Here is a 25,061-nt window from a genome sequence, read left to right as displayed (position 1 = left end):
GGTGGTGCAAAGGAAAGTTTAGATGTCTCACTGCAGTAAGTGCAGGTCAATGGCTAATTGAGAAAGAAATAACCAAGTCTTCTGGATCATTGTACCTCCAGAGGTAAAAACCCCATGTGGGTCAGATTTAAAATTGATTACTATTAAAAAGAACTAAGAAGATGTTGTTAATATTTCAGTAAATTTCACATTCTTTATTAACAGACCCATATCTCAAAAATAAAAGCAACTTCTCTGTTAGCTAGTGTCAACCAATGAGAACTTCTTTTATATTTTTCATTGCTCTGTCATCTTTATCCAAAGTCAACAGCAAGTTAGAGATCTCAAATGTGTGTAATTCCTTACATTTCCATAAGTAATGATAGATACATACAAGTGAGGATCCACAGTCTGGAAAAGCCTGCAAGGTAAGCTTGTTTTTTACATGTGATGTGCTGGTTCTCCAGATAGTAGGAACAGTGACATATTAAGGAATGCTGCACTTCACAGAAGAAGGGAATATGTATGAGAATCCAGAGCTCAAATTTGGTAATTGAAATGTGAAGGTAAAGTTATTTTCTGGTGCTGTGTTCCAAAATGCATGATTGAGGTATGGGAACAAACTGCTGAGGGAGAAAGACTCCAGTAAAAACTATTATTGTCCTATAAAATCAGTTGGAGTTTGCAAAAAAAAATCCCCCAAGATCAGTGAGGTTGATGTGTACATCAACCTGTGATTTCCTACACAGGTTGATGTGTAGGAAATTTTATGAAGGGTTGGTTCCAGACCTCTAGCATGGTGCATGGCATCACTGGGGAAGTGAGATTCTCTCTGCTTTTATGACACTGCACAGCAGTACTTGGGATTCTTAAAACTGAAGCAAAGGTAAGACTTGTATTCTAAAAGAATAAATAAGAACTTTTGTTGTTGTATTGTAAAAACATTTTCTGAAATAATGAAAGCAGTGCTCTAAGCATGACAGGCATATCTGTGAATTAATTGAAGATACTTATGTGCTTTTGGATATCACAACAATTACAATAAACAATAATCTAAATTTGCATTTTTTAGTCATAGCCCATTCTACAATTTTCTTCTGTTTAATGGTGACCGCCTGTGTACTTGAAACTGAGGCAATTCATGTTGTGTAATGGGAAACCTCAGGAAGGCTCCTTTCTTTTATTCTGAAACTGAGCTAAAAAAATGTTCTTTTCAGGCCCTAGGTGGGTATCTTTATGTCAAAATCCAAGCCTGGCTGTGTAGCAGAGACAGGAAGACTTTTTCCCCAGTAAGCTACAATGCCATTGAGACTGACACTTCACTTTAACTGCATATCTCAGAACGGCTGCTGGGGCACATGGATCACAGCCACAGTATGGGTTTTATGCTTTCTTTTGTTAGTTTATGAATTTGTTTAGGAGTAAAGCCACCAGAACTGTAAGTCAAATTATCAGTTCAATGGAGAGCTCCAAATATCTCTGCTAGGCCAGGTTAGAATAAGACTCTCATATAATCTGGTTATAATAGTATATATGGAATATATATTGTAAGAATCCTGCCTTTGAGGTCTGATCTTGTAGATTGAAGCCAAAGAGAATTCTGTAATAAAGTTGGTGTATAATAAATAGTGCAATTTTTGTGCAAATTAGTTTTTGCTAGATATATTTTAATATCTTCAACTTCAGATGTCACGTGAATTCTTTGCCCCAGCTTGAAACAAATTCTCAAACCTTGCACAAGCGGCAGCAGGAGTAGTTTAAAATCAAGAAGACATTCTATCTGCATCTGCATGGCAGGGACTGAATAACAACAGGGGAAGTATAAAATCAGAAAGACATTACATCTTTGCAGGTTATATGTTACTAACATTGCTGTGTGACTAATTTGATGTGACTCAAACTCCCGAGGAAAAGACTTGTCACTCTGTCAATCGCGTTGGGCCGAGTTAGGTGACGGAGCTGGTGAGCTGTCGGTTAACGCTTGGAAAGAACCCGTCGTGATCGTGTGATTGGATTCTGGAAATACTGACTAAACAGTTTTCCATATCTTTGGAGCTGGCTAAATGGAGTGATAAATATCTCTAATTTCAAAATTGCAGTTTCAGGAAGATTAAAACCTTAGCAATACCCTATTGGCTATCGTATTGTAAAATAAGCTGTGTGCAGGATCTTTTGTGACTTGAAACCTGCAAAACTGAAATGCAGAATAATTTTAGATGCGACTTTCTTTAAATTAGGAGACATGCAAAATAGGAGTACTTAGATGACAGCTACTCTGGTTGATGCTAATTTCAGATTTTTAACAAATTTTTCACTGAAATTTTTTTGAAGTAGAAATGATCTTTAAAACCAAAGCCTTGCCACTTTTATGTGCCATTCAATTAATTTTAAAAGTAACATAATGAAACTAAGGTTTTCTACAATGGTTGCTGATTACAAATTATGTCCATAATGTTTAGCTAGAAAAACTGGCGCTTCACTTCTGTGGTCGTATAAAAAATCTGGTTTGCAGTACGGAAAGATCTGATCAGATCTCTGAGCTGCAAAAGAAGGGTACTGTGGCTTCATAATGCATGGGTTAAGAGCTTCTTTAAAACTATAGTAACTGTACAGTACCTCTATAAATTATCCAAGTGAAAGATGCCATAAAACTGAAAATGAGGTTATGAAGAAGCACTCTCACAATTAACATACCTGTGTCTTATTAAAAAAAAGCATATGGTCATATGCAAAATTGCTTATTAACAGTGAAAACAGATGGATTAAGAAAAAAATGGGGATCTTGTGTGCAATAGAGAGGAAGGTTTCTCTTCTTCCTCATCTTCTATCTAGTTGTAGGGATTTTGCCCTAGATATCCATGTTTGTGGTAGGATGGGGCCTTGAGTGTAACACTATACTGCTTCACTGTAATATGAGGGCTAGGAAAGTTTCTGTATTTTTAAACACAAGATTTTAATGGCTTTTGATGGTTAATATGGCTTTTTTGCCATCACTCCTTTGTCTAGCAATGTTTTATATATATATATATATATATATATATGCATATTATATTCCCTAATTGTACAGTTTTTTATGTCTAAAAGTTGAAGTATTATTCAAGACTTCTGCTTGGTCTCACTTACTAATTGCAGTAGCCATAAAAAGCTGTTACTAACTGCAAATTGCCTGTCATTATAGTCAGTTGTTTGAAATCACTGAAGCATTTCTAAATTCATGAAGTCTGCAAGGATATAAACTCAAATACTTTAAAGAAGTTATGACTACTCCAATAAGGCTCATCATAACTTGCTCATCATGTGGCTTATTTCACCACCTGTTACATTTATTTTACTTTTATAAATCTACATAAATAGTTATTGTGTCTTCGTGCCATGACATTTTATAGCAGCACATTTTTATTGGAAAACCAAATAACATCAGGCTCCTTTAACATTCAGACACTTCTAGGAGCATAAGGGCTATAGTTATGGATTTATGATTTATAACTTCAGTCCTCCCAACTCTGTCAGCAATGGCATTATGGTTCAATTAAAAGCCAACTATCAAAACGAAAACTGGCATGTACCATATGACAAAAGCTTGTCCTGATAACACGAGCTGCAAGGCAAAATGATAAAGTGCTGCTCTGTGAGGAGCAGAGTTATAGGCTAGAATTCTCTGCCCACAGTTTAATTAGGCAGGCAGAGATCCATCAGTGAACTGGGACCCAGATTCTACTGCAGGTTTCTTATCTCAGGGCATAGGTAGGTGTTAGGCTTTGGGAGGAAGGGAATGGTTAGCTCATTCCCACTTTCCCAGGTAAGGGATAACTGCAGAAAATCTGAAAGGTTTTGTTATAAAACAAATGAGAGAAATAGATAAAATAGATCAGGGAAATTTCCCTTTACTTTCTGAATGATTGTATAAGAAAGATGAAAGCTTTCCTGCTCTAAGACTTTGAGTTAAGGGGACTAAAGTGTTTGAGTCTGTGAGAAGCATGAAAAACAGTGAGTCAACAAACAAATCACACAAAGACATTGAGACTGGACTGCTGACTTGTTATATGATTAGTTTTAATTACAAGCAGGTAATATGCCATTAAATGGGGTTAGCACAGGTTCCTAATTATTAAGTGATTTGTAGTTTTAATGTACTTGAATATAAAACAGTTGTTGAGCTTCTAGATTTAAGACACATCAACGTTTTTTTCTAGAGCAATGGTTGAAGGAGACAAAATTCCAGATCTTAACAACACTGGATTCTACCTTTCACCTAAAGGCCTTTTGTTTTTATGCCACTGCAATGTGTAGTGCAGGCACAGAAAGAAAAAAATATCACCTAAAGTTGTGAAACCTGGATTAAGATAGTCTATGCAGGGTGTAAAGTAAGAATTTAAAATAAGAATTGCAAATAAGATCTAAAGGCATTCTCACATGGTAATGTAATGCTTTCACTCAGCATGAGTTTCCCAAAGCTTAGCTCCTTTTCATGGGAATTGTATGGCTAACATGTTCTTGGAAAAGCAGAGATTAAAAGCCAGCATCAGGCTGAATCAATGCATTTATATTCTTTTATAACAGATTTAAATGTAGCTCTAAGATTTAATGAGTTTGAGATTTAATAGAGTTCTTTCTTCTACTTACCTCTGCACAGAACCAGCAGGATTATATTCTCTTTGGGGACATCACAACCTGCCATTTGATATCCTGGGTCCTGGGTGTTTCTGTAGTCCTATTTTTCAGATATTTTTATCAGATATTGCAACAACATCCAGTTGTTTCTGGTTTATATTTATTTTTTTGTAGTGGTCTATTGTATTTGCGGGGACCCTCGTGGCAGGAAGGAATGATGAATCTGTGTTCTCAGAAGGCTAATTGATTATTTTATGATACCATATTATATTAAAGAATACTAAACAAAATTATACTAAAGAATACAGAAAGGATACTTGCAAAAGGCTAAAAAGATAATAATGAAAACTCGTGACTCTCTCCCAAGCCTTGACACAGCTTGACCCTGACTGGCCAGTAAGTCAAAATAATTCATAGCAGAAACCAATGAAACAATCACCTGTTGGATGAACAATCTACAACCACATTCCAAAGCAGCAAACAGGAGAAGCAAATGAGATAAAATTATTTTCCTTTTTCTCAGTGGCTTCTCATCTTGCCATGAGAAAAATCCTGGGTGAAGAGATTTTTCAGAAAATATGAAAGTGACAGTGGTCCATGTGGAAATTTCCTCCACATGTGACAACTCTGTTGTTGGGACAGCCAACATCTCAGCAGGAGGCATCTGATTCCCTGGAAAGCTTTTTAGTGGTGTCAAATCTTCACAAATACAGAGTTTCTTCTCCCTGCCAATCCTAGTCTGACAGCCTCAGGTTGGTGTTGCTCATTCTAAGACTCTTCCAGTGCCTCATTTTTGGGCAGCAAAGGAAGACACCACTGAAATGGCAGGTGAAGAGTGGAAGACAGACAGTGGATGGGCTCAGCTACAGCACTGCTGGCTGCTTGATGGAGATCACCACCCTGATTTGATTTGATGGCAGTCCCCACTAAAGAGTTAAAAGATTTTCTCCTTTTGAGTACAGCTGAACAGAATCTTTCTGAAGGAGTTCTTCTCAGTTAGAATATGTTGATTCATTTAAGTGAAATCTTTTGTGGAAATGTGGCAGTCTGAAGAGAAACTTCAATAAAAAAAATAGATTGCTCCACTTTGACTTTTCAGAAAGACTGATAGAATTTTCAATTAAAAAGGAACCAAAATAGCTTTATAAAATTTGAAACAATTATATACAATTCCATTGCTTGTAAATATAAAAACTTAAGCTGATATTAAATATTTTTTAACAAAAAAAAATATTATTTTGAATTATTTTTGGATCTGCACGCCTCATATTCTTCTTCCAACAGTGTCCAACAAAATAGGGTCAAGGGTTGCTTTCATGACTCATTCTGTATTTTTCCCCTTTGATGGTGATCTGCAAAAGGGTTTCAAACTGTTTTTATTATCTCCAGGCTTCAGCTTCTTAATTGAAATGAGCTCCTGATAGTTTCACACCAGAAGTTTCTTTAAGGTTGATTTTCATTCCTATAAGACAGAGAATCTGCTCACAGGATTTCTCCTGTCAAGAAGCTCTGGTGTGTGTCTCACCCCACACCTTGTTATTCTTGGGGAGATGTTTCTAGAGGTGAGAATCTCTAACAGACTTTCTGTGCCTGGATGTTAGAAGTATTTTCTCCACAAAGAGCAAAATTAGGGACATGTCTAGTGGAAACAGAAGGGAATGTTCAGCTTACTGAGCGTGTATTATGGGCTTGACTACAACACTAAAGCAGAAGTCATTGCAAAGTCAACGTTTGCTGGTTGCTGCTGAGTCCCAGACACCAGCAGCAGCTGACCTTATGGTGAGCCATGAATATAAGCTGCAGCATGGTATAAAGCTCAGGAAGGACGATGAGAGTCATTCTTTCTTGCATGAGATAAAAAAGTTGCAATGGAAGGTACAGATTCTTCTCTCATCCCTCCCTTATGCTAGCATATTGCTCCAAGGACATTAGAGAGATGAGCTCTGTGAGCCATGAGAGAGAATGCCAGGCATGCTGGGCAGTAATTGGATGCATCATTTGCTTACTTCTGGCTCCTGTTTGGATGCCTGGAGAGGGGCTGTGCCTTCCCAGTTTTCGCAGGGGAACTGTGGATCTGTTCCTCTCTGAGCAGTACAATGTAGCCCCTCCCTGACTTGAACATTACGAAGACTCTTTCTAAAAATAGTTATAAATAATTTAAAGACTCTCATAGTTGGAGATTAAGCTGTTGTCAAATACAGCCATTTCTCCTAATCTAAGAATTTTAAAATTATTGTTCTTTGTTACAGGCAACCCTGTGGAGTGGTGCTGTTCCATTTAGACAGGTATTTGCAGAATTTGCCTTGAAGCAGTTTTAAGACTGCAAAATGGAGCTTCTGGAGACCTGCCTGAAGCAACACCCTCTGGAGAAAATAAAAGAAAACAAAAGGGAACTTCTGCCTTGTGCTGCTTCAGCTTTCCCTGAGAGAATAGAATGAAAGGGAAAGAGCAGGAGAGCTTCAACCTGAGTGACTCCGACCAAAATGTACCAGCACCACCTCCCTGCCCTGTTCCATTTCCAGCTGCTGGGTCTTAGAGAGACAGCAACAATCTTGGGCACAGATATGGAATACAATAACATTCTGTGCTACACAGGACATTTGACTATAAATAAGAGTGTTTGCCATCTCTTTTGACTTTAAGCAAATACAGCTGAAAACAGGAAACATACGTATTTAACAGCATTGTTGAAGAAGGATTGGAATTTTTAACATTTTCATTTATCCTTGAGATAAACAATTTTTTTGACTGATGGTATTTAAAGAGAATGTCATCTTCATCCCTTTCCCTGACAGTGTCTCTACATAGTATGTATAACTTGCTGTTCTATTTCCCAGGGTATTCTTTCATTAATACAGCAATAACAAGAATAGAACAGTCACATTGAGCTTAAGGTTTCTTTTCAAATATGGTAGTTTATTTTCTTCCCTTTCCCCTTAAAATGTCCTACTTAGTGCTGTATTTTTTCAACAACTGCACTATATTGTGCCATTTTTGTCATCTCAAAAATAACGGCTTGATGGACCTTCAATTGATCAGGAACTAAAAGATAATATTGTAAATCTCTCCTAAAATTAGGTTTGCTCTCAAAATGCCATTAATATTTCTTCTTACATCTTATCAGAAAGGCAAATAAATTAGGTGGAAGCATCACTAGGCTTATGTAGGCATATTAAAATAATGTTAAAACTGGAAATCTTCAACAGAATATACAAAACACTTTTTGCAAGTTTAGGTTATGATTATCTGGTCTGTGGTTGTGTTTATAAGCATTTAAAAAGCAGTTTCCAATTCTGAGCTTCTAGGTTCTCCATGGCATTTTAATTTCTGTTAAGATTTATGTGAATGTTTTATTTCTTGTTTTTCTATTAATGCATTTCGGGAATGGTTATAAAATGGGATTTGGTTCTTGTTTAAGACGGCTTGGATACATGAGACTAGACCATTCAACCTGCTCATGTAAGACACAACATTTGCCTTAAATTTGAATATTATAAATAAAAGAATACAGTTTTTCTGTGTGTATTGAACCAAAGACAACAGCTTCCCTATATCAAAAGACAGAATTGATTGCACAGTTAACATCTTCAAAAGTGGCATTTATGATCTTATCCTTTTATTACTTCCGGATGTATTAGTGCCACTATCTTTTTTGTTGTGTGGTTATAATCCATGCCATGAAGGTAAATTATGAAATTGATAAGGACATCACCCCCCCAGCTGGATCCACAGAAATTTATGATGAAGGAAGGAATTCTTGCAAGGAAGTGGTGCTGTAAAGGCTATAGAAAAGGAGCATTGTTAATGCTGCCTAATTCAAGATGTGGAGTTATAAGATACAATTTTTAATAGCTTTATATAATGAACTAATTAAAAAATGACCCTCTAAGCTAATAAAAGAAATATGTTTATTTAAATTTTTTTTACATATCTTCTGCTTTGCTTAAATATGAAGTAACAGCATTCTATTTCATATTAGGGATTATGTACTTTTAAATATAGTAAAAAGAACAATTCTTTGGGTTGTTTTCAGAATTTAAGTACTAGTCAGGTATTCTGGATAAAGGCAAATCCATGGTTATAAGAAACATTTAAAAATGCTGACTGCAAAATAACTTTTAAAGTAAAAGCTTAATAAAGTATATAAAAATAAAATTGATCAACAGTAAAAATATACAAATTCCTTTTAAATATTAGGAGATATTTTGAAAGAAAATTAACAAAATGACTACATTTTTATACCAAGGGAAAAAAGAGCTGGGTTTTTTCTAACATGACATAATTGCCTAACAATTAAATGTTTAATCTATGATACTAAATAGCATTTTTGTTGAACATCAAAATCTTTAGAGTCTATTCAGCCTAATTTGTGAAGGCCAAAACCTTCCTGCTATAGCCCAGTTTGGTGACTAACAGGTAGAATTTGCCATGAAGCATGGCAGAAAGAACTGGAGAACGGCATTATATATACTTTGTGCGATTTGGTCACTCCTCTGATGCAAGAAAATACTTATTTTACCAGATTACTCTGTTCCAAAATAGATCTGAATTTGACTGTAAGCTGGTATGGATGGTCGTTTTCTGGAAACCCAGATGCCAGTAAATAGCTGTTCAAGCCCTCACTGCAATCCCCCAACAAAACACACAGGAGTTTATTGTTCTTTCAAAGCTTCTTAGCTGGGTGAATTTATGCCATAAATTCATAACTTCAGGCATCCATGCTTGTACCACAGTCACTGTGAATAATTGATGGTGCTTACAACTTTTGATGATTTAGTACCTGGCCAGGCAAATTTGTAGAATGTCATGTATTTATTTTAGGCAAAGATTTATTTAAAGACTGAAATTTATTCAGATTTTCAAAATTACACATTTGGTGCAAAAATATTTTAACAAGGCATTGTTTGTCCTCCTCTGTATGAAGTGCACTGACAGTTACTTTTCTGTACAAACGGCTGCTTTAAGTAACTGTGTGTCATACATAATGAAATATGATTGCTGAAGGTTTCTCTTGTTATCTTTATTTCACTGGTTACCAAAAAGGTGATAAGATATATGCTTTGACTCAGGCCTGCAGACTGCAAGATTTCCTGTTGTATGGGGCAACTCTCCAATGCTTTTGAATTCCAAAGGAAAAAAACCTATTTTTTGACCTTTCTAAAGGGCTCTAGATGACAGATAATTCTTGTTACCTAAAGATGCCATAGTAGTGTTGCTGAAGAAGAAAAGCGTGTGGTTTGTGTGTACCTGTGCATGTAAAGATGCTCCTGCATGTTGATGTGTGGATGTTTTGAAGGATGAATTGTTGCTGAACCTTGAGTTCTTGTGCACATCTAGTCTGTTTTCCTAGAGAAAAGCAGACATTGCCTGCACTGTATATACCCTGTATGTACAGTGTATGATTTGGTTTGCAAAAAAACCCTAAAATTAACATAGACTTCTTCTTTAATAAGGCTGCAATCATTATTGGGTCATCTGAACCTGCCAGTGTTGTGCAGCAGGTGTAGCACGAGCGGTTTAGTCTGCGCGAAACCTCAAGAGGTGTTTGTAAGGCAAACACTACAGCTACAAGCTCCCTGCATTCTTGCCCAGTTAGAGTATTGTAGTGCAAATGAATAGAAGATCACTTAAATTTTTAGAAATGGAGGATTAGGAACTCTGTAGAACTTCTGTTCTTCAGTGTAGTTTGTAAGTTTAGGTTTATAAAATTTTCTAAGGAATTATCAAGTGATGGTTATTTGGGGAAATAAAGTTTTGCAATTGTTAAAACCAAGCAGGAGGGATTTTTTTTTTATTAAACCAGTTCAAGTTGCAGTGCAAAAAGAATAGGGAAAGTTAATGTACTTCTACAAATACATTGCACTAAGAAAGAATAATTCTGTGTGAGAGATTTCTAGGAGTGTATACATGAACCCTTCATGATAAGCACTTCCTCCTTCAAATAAAATAAAATAAAGTAAAAAATCCAGTTACACTGGTAAACTTCCTCTCAGAAAGCTCTTTACAAAACCTACCAACTTTTTTCTCCTATCTCTAAAACTTTAAATCTCTTTCTTTGACTCAACAAATCCTACAAAAAACTAGCCTTTTCATGGCTGTTCAAAAGAGCTTTTGCTAAGCCAGAATGTCATAAATGAGTCTTGTCTTGCAGACCCTGAGTATGGTTTAGGTGTCCTCTCTTTAGGCTGCATCTCTCCCTAATGGAATTTCATATTATGTTGAGTTAACTGGGATGGATCACACTTGACAACATTTGCCCTGCCAATTCTGCTAAACTATGAAATGCAGTTTATTATGTGAAAACAGCATTTTAACATGAAATTATTATACTATTCTACTTTTTTAAATGTAAATTACAAATATATCGGGAGTTTTGCAGAAGGAACAAATATTTGAAGAAATTATACAGGAGGCAATATTTTTAATATTTAATGAAAAATAACAAAAATTTGAACTAGAAAGCAATGCAGCCTGGTTGATTGGGAGATATACTTGCATTTATTTCACAAAACTGTCCGGAGGAAGAAATAAATCATTGTATTTGGGAGAAAAAAACCCTCCTAGTTTTCACAAGCTTGGTTCAACTCAGGTTAATCTTTTTAGAGAGATGTGTTATTTTCAGACACTGAAAACATTATAGTTATGTCTTAAACCATGCTACCTTAGCAACTACATTCCAAATAGTAATTGGGTTGTACCTCCCTAAGGTATTGAAGAAAAGCTTTTCAGTAAAACATCAACAATGGAAGAAAATACTCAATACTCTACACAGAGTAACTCTACACAGAGGAGCTACAGGTAGTGACACTCTGGTGGGAACCTCAGCCTTCAAAGCAAGCAGGTTTTCTGCACCTCTCTTCAGAACTAAATCAACTGCCTGTGAAATACCTGCTCCTGATATTCTGAGTGCAAAGGCACAATAACGTGGCCCTGGTTGTGGGATCTCAAACCTGTCACAAAGGCTGTGGCAGCAGTGCAGAGGTTCCCCAAGGCATCTTGTCAGTGACGAAAGGAGGCTTTGTGGCTCTGCTTCCCACTAGGTTTGTTAACAGTGAAGGAAAAGAAATTTATTGCATTAAAACCAACTTATAAAAAGACAAAGATGCCTTTTTAAGGGATCTGGGGTACTGTATTTTGTTCCCTGAGGTACAGAAAATGCAGCAGTAGCTCTTTATGAATATATGGAATGCTGAAGAAAATTTTGTAGAGAAGGGAAGTGAAATGACTTCAAAACCAGCTTGATGTTTGGGGGTTTGCATCTTCATTTGTTCTGCTTTTGCACACATTGCATCCTTTAGTGAAAGCTGGTGCTCGTGTTAGGAATTTGAATCCCTTTACAGGAAACCAAAAAATATTTCCATTTAGTGCTCTTCCATTCTAAGTCTCAGCATTACGTGGTTAAAATCAGCCCTTGCCCTCCTGCTGGTTTAGGTTTATATTGTTCTGTGAGTGCCATTTCAAATTTTTCACAGATATCACATGCCTTTGTTGTCACCTTTTCTCATTATCACTACAGGGATCAGTGCACACAGGTTGCTGTGTCTGAAATGAAGCCTTCAGCCTTTCCCTAGCATTCAGCCAGGACTACTCAGATGAGTTTCCTAAAGAACCATAAACATGGGCAATTATGCTTTCTGATCTGAATTTCATCCAAATTTGGTTTTCTGTTGCTCAACTCTGCCCCTCTTAAATTTCTAGTGAAGTGATGGTAAGTTCTAAAGCACACACCAGCTTGATAGAGCCAAGGTTCAATGAGACCCAGAGGAGGGATGCTGCCTTTTTTGGCTTACAGACGCTCTAGCATGGAATCTTCCTTTGGCTTTACAGAAACTATCATAGGAAAGTCCATGCTAGGAAACAAAGTCTGAATTAGACTTTTGTGCTCTTCCAGTCTGACTCATTTTATTTTCATTTTTTTGGGGTGGTTGCCCACCCTTGCTCCTGTCTGCATCTCAGTTTTCTCTTTTAAGGGATAAAATTATGGTTCTGGATAATAATGTATAAAATAATCCATTATTATGGATTATTAATAGAGCTAGTTAATAGAGGGTACCTTTCACTAGTGTTATTGAATCAGGTGTGGGGAAAAAAATTAAAACCACATTGAATTTCTGGGAGATTCTCATCCAAGAATTTTAGTTCCATATGTTAACTCTGGCTAATATTCTTCTTAATAACGGATTAAATATTGCAGTAAATGATTTTATCTAATAGTAAATAAATCACAGGTACTTTGGAGTTCCTCTTTCACTCATTTTAACAGCACACTGCAGACATCTAAAAAAATAAATGAGTGTAAATAACAGGTAAAAGATAAGTCAAAGCAAATTTGCAGGAGTAAGGTAAAGTCAAACTCAGATTTTTGTCATAATGTGGTAAATTTTAATATAAGAAATCTTTCACTGAAATCTATATCCTTCAGCTAGGGTATTTTGTCTACCTGTTCATGTCAAGATGCATTATTTTTAACTATCCTGTCCTAGTATTCATGACAGAAGACTCACTTGTCCATCTTGCCTGTGTTTTGGCATACTTCCCAATCAATGAGCATTTTAGGATGCAAAGAAAGACAGTGCTTTTTTACAGGAAAAGGTTTCCTCAAAAAAGAAATAAATGTGGAACCACTGTAGTGTATTGATGTGCAGTGGGTACCACATGTTGCACAGATGTGCAGATTCATCTCCATCGCTCCACCAACCCCCTGAGCCAGCTCTGAGACAGTGGCACTCCAGGGGCTGTGCCTATACTTCATTCTGAGTAAATGTACTATGCTTTTACAGTCCAGGGAATAGGGAAAACCTACTGATCTTTTTTTAAAGAGAATATACCCTGAGTTTCCTTTTCAAGGAAAGCATTGTTATGCAAGAGAAAAGGCCCTGATGATTATTTTGTTAGTGACATTTTAAAAGCAGCTCCTAACAGTGCCTCTCTTTCTGCTGTCATTAAGGGGAGACAAATAGAAGTATGAACACTGCCATGCTGGCACTCTTCAGCACCAGTCTGGAAAAGCACACAGGCCTGATTTCAATTTCTGCTGTTCTAGAGTCGTTTAGTTCATTTCATCAAATAGTTGAAGTCAAAATACATAACACTACTTGCAGCTAAAATATTTGGCAAATGCTCCTGCAGCCTGTTCAAAGTGTTTTAAGCAGTTAAGCACTCAAAGAGTACATAATAAGCTATATACTTAAATGTGTACATAAATTAGCTTTAAGAACTTGGAGTTCTACAGGTTTCAGAATGCTTGTTAAACTGCTGCTTTCTCTGTTGATTAAAAGCTCCCACTGCCAGTTTGTTCCTGTTTTATTAAAGTGCTCCAGCGTTTGGAACCTCTCCATGAACAAATAAATATAAGCAGTCTTCACATATTTGTGCATATATATATATTAGAAAACATATTTTGGTAAGATAATTATTTGCTTATTTATCTGCCAGCAAATACTAATCTGCCAGAATGTAATTTTTTCTGCTCATAAATTTCTTTCTTATACAACCTCACCAATATAATGATGCAGGATTCTCTATGCAGATATGAACCTATGCACATTTTTGATAAGAATTTTGTATCATGTATTTTAGAACTTCATATCACAAATATAAGAAATTTTCTTGTTTTCTGTAGAATATAAAAGAATAAAGATACTCTGTTACACACAAACACTCTGAGCTATAGAACTCACCTTTTCAGGTACGTCCAGAAAAGTGTAATACCTGGGGCTCTGGTTTATGTTCAGCAGAACACAAGGAGACATCAAGATATTTTGGCAATAAGTGTGATTTGTGTTTCATATTCCTAATAGGAAAATGTTCTGCTGCTGAGTTCAAAAAATAAACTCTCTTTTTTTTTCTTCAAAGAACTACAATCAGTAGGTTTGTATCAAATTCACAGATATATGTGTGCATTTTTATGTGCATTTGTGTAAATATGTACCCATATGACTTGGGGACTAAACTGGATAAACACTTGAGTCTTTCTTATGCTTTACAGGTGTCAAAAATCCCTTTAATGTGCTTTTCCCTTCATTTCACTCCTGATTTGTCTCTGCCTTTGACCACTTTTTATCTGTTTCTCCATCTGCCAGTGCTCTTACATCAACAAAAGCCCATTTGTCTGATTTAAAGGCCATGCAGAGATCAGACAAAATGAAAGTTGGTCAAAACTTGGGAGATGGCTGCAGCTGCAGCTCAGGGAAAATGAGGCTACAAGCTGAGTATTAACTCACCAGCACTGGTCTCAGGACTTGCTGGGACTCTCCTTGGCTACAGTTCATTTTAGCTTGTTTCTGCTGTGACAGCATTTGTCTTTCTGTCACAAGATTATTACCTGCCTTGTTCAAGCTTATCTCCATGCATAGCAAATGTGATCAAGATCTAGAAAGCTGTACAGACTCTACTAGAACAAGAGAAAAAAAACACTTTTCTGATAGCTGGGGCTGTGGGATGCTGTTGTGTATCTGGAACAGTGAAGTGGTGATGATCATCAAGCTGTAGCTGGGATCTAGTGGGGGAAAAAATAACAAGCAAGCAACTGCTTGAAGAAAATATGAAAAGTAGCCCTGGGCAGACCCAATACTGAAGAGAAAGAAACCTCACCATAAATGTCACATTCCTTCCAGCAAAGCTCTTCAGATGCAACTAATAAGTTGATTCCCCTCTAAATTCCTTGATGGGTACTGTGGATTTTGAGACCAAGATGGTCATCCTCAAGGCTGAATGTTACACTAAAGAAAAAGGACAGCTGCCTGAAAGTGAATGTATAGCTAGATAATTTTAAAATATTATTAGTGAGGGGTTTTGTTTTGTTTTTATTTTTGGTATTCATTTGGACACCTTAATTGCTTGGATCCACTTAAAATTCATATTCCCTTTCATCCATAACAAGATCTTAAAGTGTAATACTGTTGTGTTACTGATTCATGCAATAAACAACAAACTTTGGGGGTATGATTGAGTTGTCCAAACATCTTTTGACATCACTTGATGTCTCTGAGACGTCTGTTGTAGGACAGTGACAAAGTAAAGTCAAGGTAGATTCATGCTGTACCAGACAGGGAAGCTGAGTGGGATACCCAAGGATGTTTACCACGGAATTAGGTGCTGCTATCTCAGGAAATGCACTGCATTTTCACAACACTTTATGTAAAGGCACAAGCCAGAAAGCAAAGATTCAATGTGGATTGTTTTTTAACTTACCACAGTCCTTGGTGTGCAGTACATTTCAGTGGGAAGCTTTATGAAGTCTGGCATCAGCCCCCAGCTTTCCAGAGCTGGCTCTTCAGTGCTGGCCAGAGATCAAGGGGCTGTAGAGGGGAAAGCATGGAACAAAGAAAGAAAACCTAAATGAATAAACCTGAGGTTCTGTCTTTTATCAGGTCATTGAAATAACTAAAATAACTACAGAGAAATCTGAAATCTGTCATAAGAAAAAAAAAAATCCTCTTTTTCTTTTTCTTTATTTTATTTAAAATTTTTACTAACTAGCTGTGATAAAATTGAGAAATTAGGGAGTCTATTAGCTCTGTGATACCTTCTATTAGTTTTGTGTTCAACAGGACTACTTGCCCCGTACAGAGCAGAAACCAGGCAAGTTAGGCTCAGCAGCATCATGGTAGGAGCTCAGTGATGAAGAGCTTGCAGTCTTTGAAAGCAGGAGTGTAGGATAATTCTAGTGCCAAATAGAAGGCACATTAAACAACTGATAAATCAGCACAGTAGGAATGGTACCAACAGCAATAATGAAGGATATATGTTTTGGAATAAGAAAGGAAATTGTTTAAACTCAGAACTATGGGTTAAATAGTTGCTTGATTTTCCTAAGTTTTAAACATTTTAACATTCAAGTTTACCTATGTAGTTTAGATTTATCTCCCCTAATGTTTATTTTGGGAAAATTGAATTGAAAACTGAATTGTCTAAGCACCTGTATTGGGTTGAGGAGAGGGAACACAGAAGACAACTTATGAATCTGAATTATTTTCCTGAGGCCAGTACAAATACCAGTAGTTGTAAATTCTAGAAGATATATATTATTTTCTCTGCACTTTCTGTGGCATGGCACTGAAATTATTAACAATGGCATCTCAGATTTTATGTGAATTATGCATCTCTGTAGTGCTTCCTTTGGTTCTTACCATAACAGACATCAAAACACTATGGAACTATTTCATTCCAAAGTTACTATGCATAAACATTTTTTTCAATATGAAGCAGTATCTTCACTTTAGCTGGGGAAACATAATCCTAAATCATGCCCAATCCCATGGTTTGCATCAAAGGAGTATATATGTTTCTGTAGTTACTCCTGCATCAGATGTTTTCTTTCCTTGCTGAGGATCCAGCCTGCACTGATTTCCTCCAGAGCACTCATCCTGCTCACTGATGTAGGGGCTCAGGGGAGACATCACTCCTGAGCTCTGGCTCCTGCCAGCTTCCTCGCAGCTGATCAGCCCAAAGGCACAACCACCTCTCACTGCTTCGCTCCTGCCTGCACTCAGATAACAGGCTCTGCATCACAGGGCTTTTAACAACTAAGGGGCAATAAATTTTATACAGCACATGCCATGACACTAGCAGGGATGCTGCCTGTGTATATCTTTTCCCAGAGCTGCCTATACAAATCCTTTGGCAATTAACAACCACTGTAATGTCCCCCGTCAGGAATTTTACCGCTTTGACATCCAGCACTTTGGCACTTTGGCCTTCAAACAATTCTTCACAAAGGTTCACAGCAGAGTTAAATCTATTAAAAAGTGAATAATTTTCTGGTTTGTTTTGTTCTGGAGAAAGATCAGTAGGAGTGTCTCTTTCCATTCTCTAAAGAAGTTTGTGCAGCCATTCAAACACTGGTTTATCGGAGATGGGGAGTGGTGTGTTCCAGGGAGAGCATCAGCATTGCTCTGCATGGATTCCAACAGCAAAATCAGTTGCTGGACACACTTTTTTGGTCCCATAGCATCTACTTCTCTGTTTCTCTTCATCAGTCCTTTGAAGATCATCTAGTTCACAACCCCCTGCCATGGCAAGGTCACCTGATGATCTCAAAGTGTTGCTGCTAAAGAATTTTTTTGTATTTCAGCTAACCCCCAGACAATCTTCTGACATTATTCTGTTTTCTACAAGCTGGAGAGCTAGTTTGCCTAATCCCTGCTTCTTCCAAATGCTTTCTCATGATCTGTCAATTGTGCAAAAAGTTGTGCTTGCAAAACAGAAATTCCATTACATCACCATTTTGCTTGTGGAATTACTTTATGTGAAATGCATTTTTCCATGCAGCTGGAACTGAAAATGGTCTTCAGATTAATGAGGCAACAGGTGATGAGGCAACAGGCTGTTACTCATCCTTTTGTACCAGATACATGCCCTCAAAAATAAAATTAGGAAATTATGGTATTTCACGCTGATCATTCGCTTTTAACAAAGCAAGGCTGACAGGAGTTGGCTGCTGTTAGCATCACATTATGCCCGTGACAGGGGAAAGGAGTTTCAGAGTTAGAGATGTGTTCGGCTCAGATATACACTGTAAGTTGTCTCAGCCCTAGTAGAACAGTAATGGCAATTTACAAAGTAAGAAATTCAGGCATTTTCAAAAAAGTTTTCAGGCATTTAATCAGCTCAATCAGGTTTTCATAAATTCGGGGAACATGGCTTTTGCTTTTTTAATCTCCTTGATTTACTGAAGATGTATGTTGATATGTTGTCCTGTAAACAGCCAGTGAAGGTTTTGTGTCACACACAAAGTTGCTGGTTTTTTTAACACCTATCTACAATAAATAATGAATGAAATACCCTACAGTAAAATGCAATGCAGATAAGTCATCTGAGTCCAAAAATTAAATGTGAACCAGATGCTTTAATGTTTTAAAGAGCTGGCAGGATGTCATCATGGCAGTACAAGGACTCTGTCAGGACAGCTGTTCTACATGCTGAGTCCCAGCTGCAAATGTGATGTACCTTTCTGAAACCAATTTAAAATTGCCATAAATCCTTTGCTAATAAGTTTCTCTGAGGCTTAAAAGGGACTTTGGTAATGATTAGATCTCTGATATAAAAAGATTTGCTTACTGAAGAGGTCCAAAATACAACATACAAGAGAAATTATAGCTAATGGCCACTCTTAAAAACATTTCATTTGTCCTTGCCTGGGTCACCAGGCTATGACATTTCTCTGTACCATTTATTTTTAATAGAAAGAGTACTGTAATAATTGTGACCAGTGACTGAAGATGGGGACAGACAGTAACTCCTTTGAAACAGAGCTAGGAGCAGGGATAAAAAAAAAAAGGCCAAATAGTTTTTATCCTTTGAGATGAGATTTTTTTATAACACTGAGAAAGTAGTGTGTTTGTTTTTCTTTCAGCATTTCTGGTACTGCTTAAATACCTTATTGAATGGGACTAACAAAAGATTTAAAGTCTTATAGTTCACAGACAAAAGAATACATAACATCTCATAGTCCTCTTTGTTTTTTGGTTATTTTTGTTTTACTAACTGTACTTGTTCTGTTTGTCATTTTAGCTTAAATATTTGTCTGCAGAATCTTTTCTTCTAAATTATTCTGTTCAGGGAGCTTTTGGGCATCAATCATTGCAAAAACAACCAGCAAAAGACTACAAATGACAGTCATTCATCATCTGAAACAAATGATTCCAAGTCTGTCAAAGGACAAACTCTAAACTTGCATTCTTTCATCAGGAGAATCATAAGCAAAATAGATTAATTTTGAAATTGTACCAGAGAGAATTTGTGAAGTACACAGATAAATAGAAAACAAGTTTCGATTAGTCCTCAAGGGGAGCTGCTTTGCTTGCTGCTTTGTTATGCTAGATAGCTGTAGAGGTTTGACACTGCTCAGATTCCTGGCACCCACCAAAGCCTCTCTCTCACTCTCCTCTGCAGCTGAAGAGGGGAGAGAAAATTTTATGAAGGGTTCATGGGTTGAGCTAAGGACTGGGAGGCATCGCTCATAAAAAAAAATGTTTTGCCCACCAAGGGCAAAACAGGCTCTAGTTAGAGATTTTAAATTAATTTATTGCTAAAAAAAAAAAATCAGAGTAGGATAATGACAAGTAAAACAAACCCTCAAAAACAACTACCCCCACCCCTCCCTCCTTCCCAGCTCTACCTCCTCCCCAGCAGTTGCAGGGGGACATGGAATGGGCGTTATAGTCAGTTCATCACACTGTGTTTCTCCTGCTGCTCAAGGAGAGGAGTCCCTGCTCCACAGTGGGGTCCCTCCCTCAGGATGCAGTTCTCCATTAACTTCTCCACTGGGGGTTCATCCCACAGGAAACAGCCCCCTGTGATCTGCTTCAACGTGAGTCCATCCCACGGGCAGCATTCCATCTCAGGCTGCTGCAGTGTGGGTCACTCTTCCCTGGGCTGCAGTCCCACAAGGAAAGGCTGCTCCAGTGGGGCTCCTGTCTCCATGGGCTTCTCACAGGATCACAGCTTCTTCTCAGGCATCTACCTGTTCTGGAGAGGGCCTCCTCCAGGGGCTGCAGGTGGGTCTCTGCATCCCTGTGGATCTCCATGGGCTGCAGGGACACAGCTGCTTCACCATGGTCTGCACCACGTCCTGCAGAGGAATCCCTGTTGCATCTCCTGCACCACCTTCTTCACTGACTTTGGTGTCTGCAGATCTGCTCCTCTCACATCTTCTCACCCCACTCTTCTCTGCCCACAACTACATCTGCTCAATAATTTCTTTTCTTTATTTTAAAATCTGTTATCACAAGGTGTTATCAGCATTTCTAATTGGTCCAGCCTTGGCCAGCAGCATGTCCATCTTCAGAGCCATCAGAGATTGGCTCTGCCAGACACAGGGGAAGATTCCAGCATCTCCTCACAGGAACCACCTCTGTAGCCCCTCTTCTACCCAAACCAGGCTGTGCAAACCCAATAGATTAGCTTACTGCTCCTGTGAATAAAGAAGGGAAAGAGCAGAAACAGTGCAACAGGGGATGACAGGAATTAAGAATGGACAACAGGATGGACTTCTTTTCTTTACAAGGTTATTGCAACAGGTAGGGCATTTTCAGAGCACAACATTCAGGGTTTGTCTTAATATTGGGACAATACTTGTGGCATAAACTTCCTCAGGGTTAGATAGATTTTTCTCCCTTACATTTTCCTACTTACCACCCCTTCAGCACGAGCATTAAACCCAGGGTCAAGAAAGTGAGGTCCTGTTCCTGATTTCTGCAAGTGCTAAGTTTCTCTTTGGTCTACAATTCTGTCTATAGACTTACTTCTCTAAACCATGCCCAAATGTCACACTTCCTAAACCCTCCAAGGGATTTGCCCTTAATGGTTGTTGCATAGAATGTCTTTCAGGGAAGAGGTTTTATTTAATTTGACTAAGTAGAGCACAGTGTCCAGTAATGCAAAAAACTATAGTAAGAACCCTGTGTTTCTAAACAAACAACTAGGTTTATTAGTAAACTTTATCAGTGTTTTCATAAAAAGGCAAAATAAATTTCATACCTTTACAAGGAAGGGATATTTATCAGAGCTAAAAGAGATTTGGTAGCAAGACATTTTAATATGCTGCAGCCAGTATTCTCAAATTGAGAAGGAAACAGAAAACTGAAAAGATGGTACAAATTAGTCACAGCCTGCTGCTAGAATGACAATATCACTCTTGGAAGTACTGTTAAAAGCAGAAAGAAAGATAACAAAGAGGAGTGGTTAAATATTTACCATCTGAATCTTGTAAAGGACTCAGCAATACCATGGCTCAGCTGCCCTCAGTGTCTTGCCTCAGGAAGATCTGGGTTTCTTGGAACCAGAACATAATTCTGCTTTGTAACATGTCAGTGTTTCAGGGTCAAGAGACTAAGAGTGCAGAAGTGCTATACAGCAGTGCATCTGTCTGGATTGCTGAAAGATTAATGGAAAAAAGAAAGCAGTCAAAGATACCAAAGGCCAAAAAAGCATAGGCTTAAAAAACCACTCAGCTGCGCACAACACAGACCAAAACACTTAGCAGAAAGTCTTACTGTTAAATTTGTCATGAGTCTGATTACAGAGACACTTCTCCAACACTACTGTGGGGATGCAAGATTAGGCAATCAAATCAATTCAGTAACCACCATTTTGTTGCAAACATTATTTTAATTACAATTGGCAAATGCTAGAAGAAATCATACAAGTGGCAACCTTCTGTGGAGTTTTTAGCTAGAAAATTTTGTGTAGGAGATTAACACCATTCCGCAAGATGCTAAACATCTTTTATTTGTATGAAGCCAAAAACACTGGAAACAATCAACATTCACAATTGCATTCTTAGATCTACAAAATCTCATTTGTTATCTGGCTAGGTAGGTGGATATACAAACCCATATGCCATTTCAGGAACTGGTTGTTAAATTTACATCTAAAGAAAAAACAAATAATGAAAGAGTGGGTTCAGCACCTTTTCTGAATGACATTAAGAAAAAACAGAGGGACTAACAGCTATTAATTCACAGTTCTATGAATACATAAAACAAGAAATTAACTTTGTCTCACTTTTCATGTAATCCTATTATTTAAAAATAGGCAATCAAACTGGAGCTAAATACAAGTTGGTATGCAGCCTAACTGGCTTCTCAGAGTCATTAAGGGGAATACTTCCCTAAGACAAAGCTCATAATTATTTGAAAAAAAGAGTAATTTTGTGTGCCTGTATCAGGTCCAAATATTGTTGCAATGTTAAGCTGAGAGACTATTTTATACTGAGTCAAAAACTTTTGTGTTATTTCCAGTGCCAATGGAATATTAGAGCAAGCATGAAAGTATTAATTGTAAGATTACATATATGGACTTCTGTTTTGTTTGGCTTGTTTGGTTGTGTTTTTGTTTGTTTGTTTAAAACAGCACAATATCCTTCATTAATGCAGTGAAAAAGCAATTCCAGAAGTTCTCAAAGCAGTTTTTACTACTTTTGTATGACATTGCTTGGTTGGATGAAAACCAGGTGAATGTAGAGTTCTACTTTTCCTTTTCAGGTTTTTTTCAGGGACCTGGGGAAGTAACTGGCTTCTCAGAGTCATTAAGGGGAATACTTCCCTAAGACAAAGCTCATAATTATTTGAAAAAAAGAGTAATTTTGTGTGCCTGTATCAGGTCCAAATATTGTTGCAATGTTAAGCTGAGAGACTATTTTATACTGAGTCAAAAACTTTTGTGTTATTTCCAGTGCCAATGGAATATTAGAGCAAGCATGAAAGTATTAATTGTAAGATTACATATATGGACTTCTGTTTTGTTTGGCTTGTTTGGTTGTGTTTTTGTTTGTTTGTTTAAAACAGCACAATATCCTTCATTAATGCAGTGAAAAAGCAATTCCAGAAGTTCTCAAAGCAGTTTTTACTACTTTTGTATGACATTGCTTGGTTGGATGAAAACCAGGTGAATGTAGAGTTCTACTTTTCCTTTTCAGGTACCTGGGGAATTTGTGGTGGTGTCTTTTCCTTATTTTTTTTTCCTCTCTTTTTTCCTATCCATGCTTTCCACTTCACAAGTAGGGAATAACAAGAAAGAAAAAGTGTTATGATTATTTAAGGATATTTTTTCTATTTTTCCAGAATTCTGGAAGAACACTGCTTAGCAAGCCACACAGCTAAATAAAACTGGTTTATCTCTAGCTTTTCACAAGGCTGCATTTAGATGATGCTGCAACATTAGAAAAAAGGGGCCAGAGGTTGTATGTAAACGCTGCATAACTAAGACCTTGTTTATACAAAACTGCAATTTGGAGGTGGAGTTTTTTGACATACTGACACTATGTCTTCCTGATCAAAAAACAATTGTATTTGAATGGTGTATTTTTATGTTTAGAAAGCAGAAAAGTATATCAGAATGTTTAAATAAAAGTAACAAATGGGTTGATTTTACCTTTTGCCAGGCATACTTGTATTCTGCTCAATAGGAAATTGATTTTTTTAAATTATTGATTAGCTTCAAGTAAATGATTTAATGGTACTTTATAGATCATTATTTAGTAATTCATATGGAAATATTACATGTATTAAATGATGAGAGTAAGATGCACAAGGATGCAGTTGGAGCCCACCATATATTGTCATCAAGTTTTGGATTTTGTGTATGCCTGTGTCGAGCCCAGAGTCACAGGACAAGTTTCAAGTGAGCTATTAGAGCTGTGAATTCAAGAGGAGGTGGGGAAAATAGTTTTTTTTCTGTGCCATAAAGTGATTTTGCAAACATGTTAAAGTCTACCCCTTAAGCATGTACTTTTAATTTTAGCATGTACTTTTAATATAAGCTCCTGAATAAAATTCAGGAGTAGCATCTTTCAAATGTTTTTTGCATTTCGTTTTACTCTGCTGACCCTCTGCATTAATAGCTTTACACTGTACCTTGCAATATTGTATTTGGATTAGAGATGTATCAGCACTGAAACATTCAGGGGTTTAACGAGGCCATGCTGAAGAAGAGCATGGAATGCTTTACCAGAGGAATTGCCTCTTTGATTTGGGATTTTTTTACTGACAGGTTTTTGTACAGAAATAATTCTATTTATATTAGCTTTATTCAGTCATAATGCACTTTAAGCACCATATGGTGTCCTCAGAGAGAGTTTACAGACTTCAAAAAGCTAGACCTTTTTTTTTTTTGAATTCTCAATTATGTCATTCAATTGTTCAAACTGAATGATAGTTTTACTTTTAGATCTAAATATTGTTTCTGAAAGAGGCATATCTTTCAGAACTTTCTCTTTTTTTTTTTCCCCTTTTCTTTTCCCCCCCTTCACCTTAAATAAAGAATAAAATTGCTTAGTTTCTATTATGTTGCATCTGTGCTAAATGTGTTTGGCTCCCAGTCAGTTTTCTTTTTCCTCAAGGAAGACAGAAGCAAATAGAATTTTGAAGTTATTCTTTGAGCAGATTTGAGGTAGAGAAGAAATGAACAGGAAGGATCTGAGGAGTGATAAGCACTAAACAATGAGGCTAAACCAAAACACAACAATTTAATTGCAGCTGCTTTGTTCCAGATAGCATCATTGCTCCCATATCATGTCTCAAAATATATCTAAAAAGAAAAGCCTCACAAAGGGTAGAATAACATGTAAAATTTATATTAAACTCTTCCACAAATTATCTCCCAGAGTCCTGTAATTTGTCACCCAGGACTTTCAGGATCACATTTTGGTTTGAACTCATACCCTGAGGGTCCATGTAACTTCTCAGCATTCACCTCATCTTGTCATAAATTTCATAAAGACTTGTTATTTATATTGTAATGTCCATTATCAAGGAAAACACTTTCAGAATTCAATTTCCTGCCAGAGAGGAATTAAACACCCTGCTGCCTTCCAGTTCTGTGCAGCAGTAGCTGATCTGTGGCTATGCCCACGTGCCAGGTTTCAGGGTAGGGACTGTCAATGTCCCAGCTGGGTCTGATGCACCTCTCATGCCCCCAGGAGCTTCCCATGCACAAAGAGAGAGGGCACCAGGATGTTTTCAGCTGTG

Source organism: Onychostruthus taczanowskii, unplaced genomic scaffold (assembly GCF_017590055.1).
Source record: "Onychostruthus taczanowskii isolate IOZ18803 unplaced genomic scaffold, ASM1759005v1 scaffold38, whole genome shotgun sequence".
Taxonomy (NCBI): Eukaryota; Metazoa; Chordata; class Aves; order Passeriformes; family Passeridae; genus Onychostruthus; species Onychostruthus taczanowskii.
The sequence above is the reverse complement of the archived record's forward strand: the minus strand, read 5'-3'. Positions refer to the sequence as shown.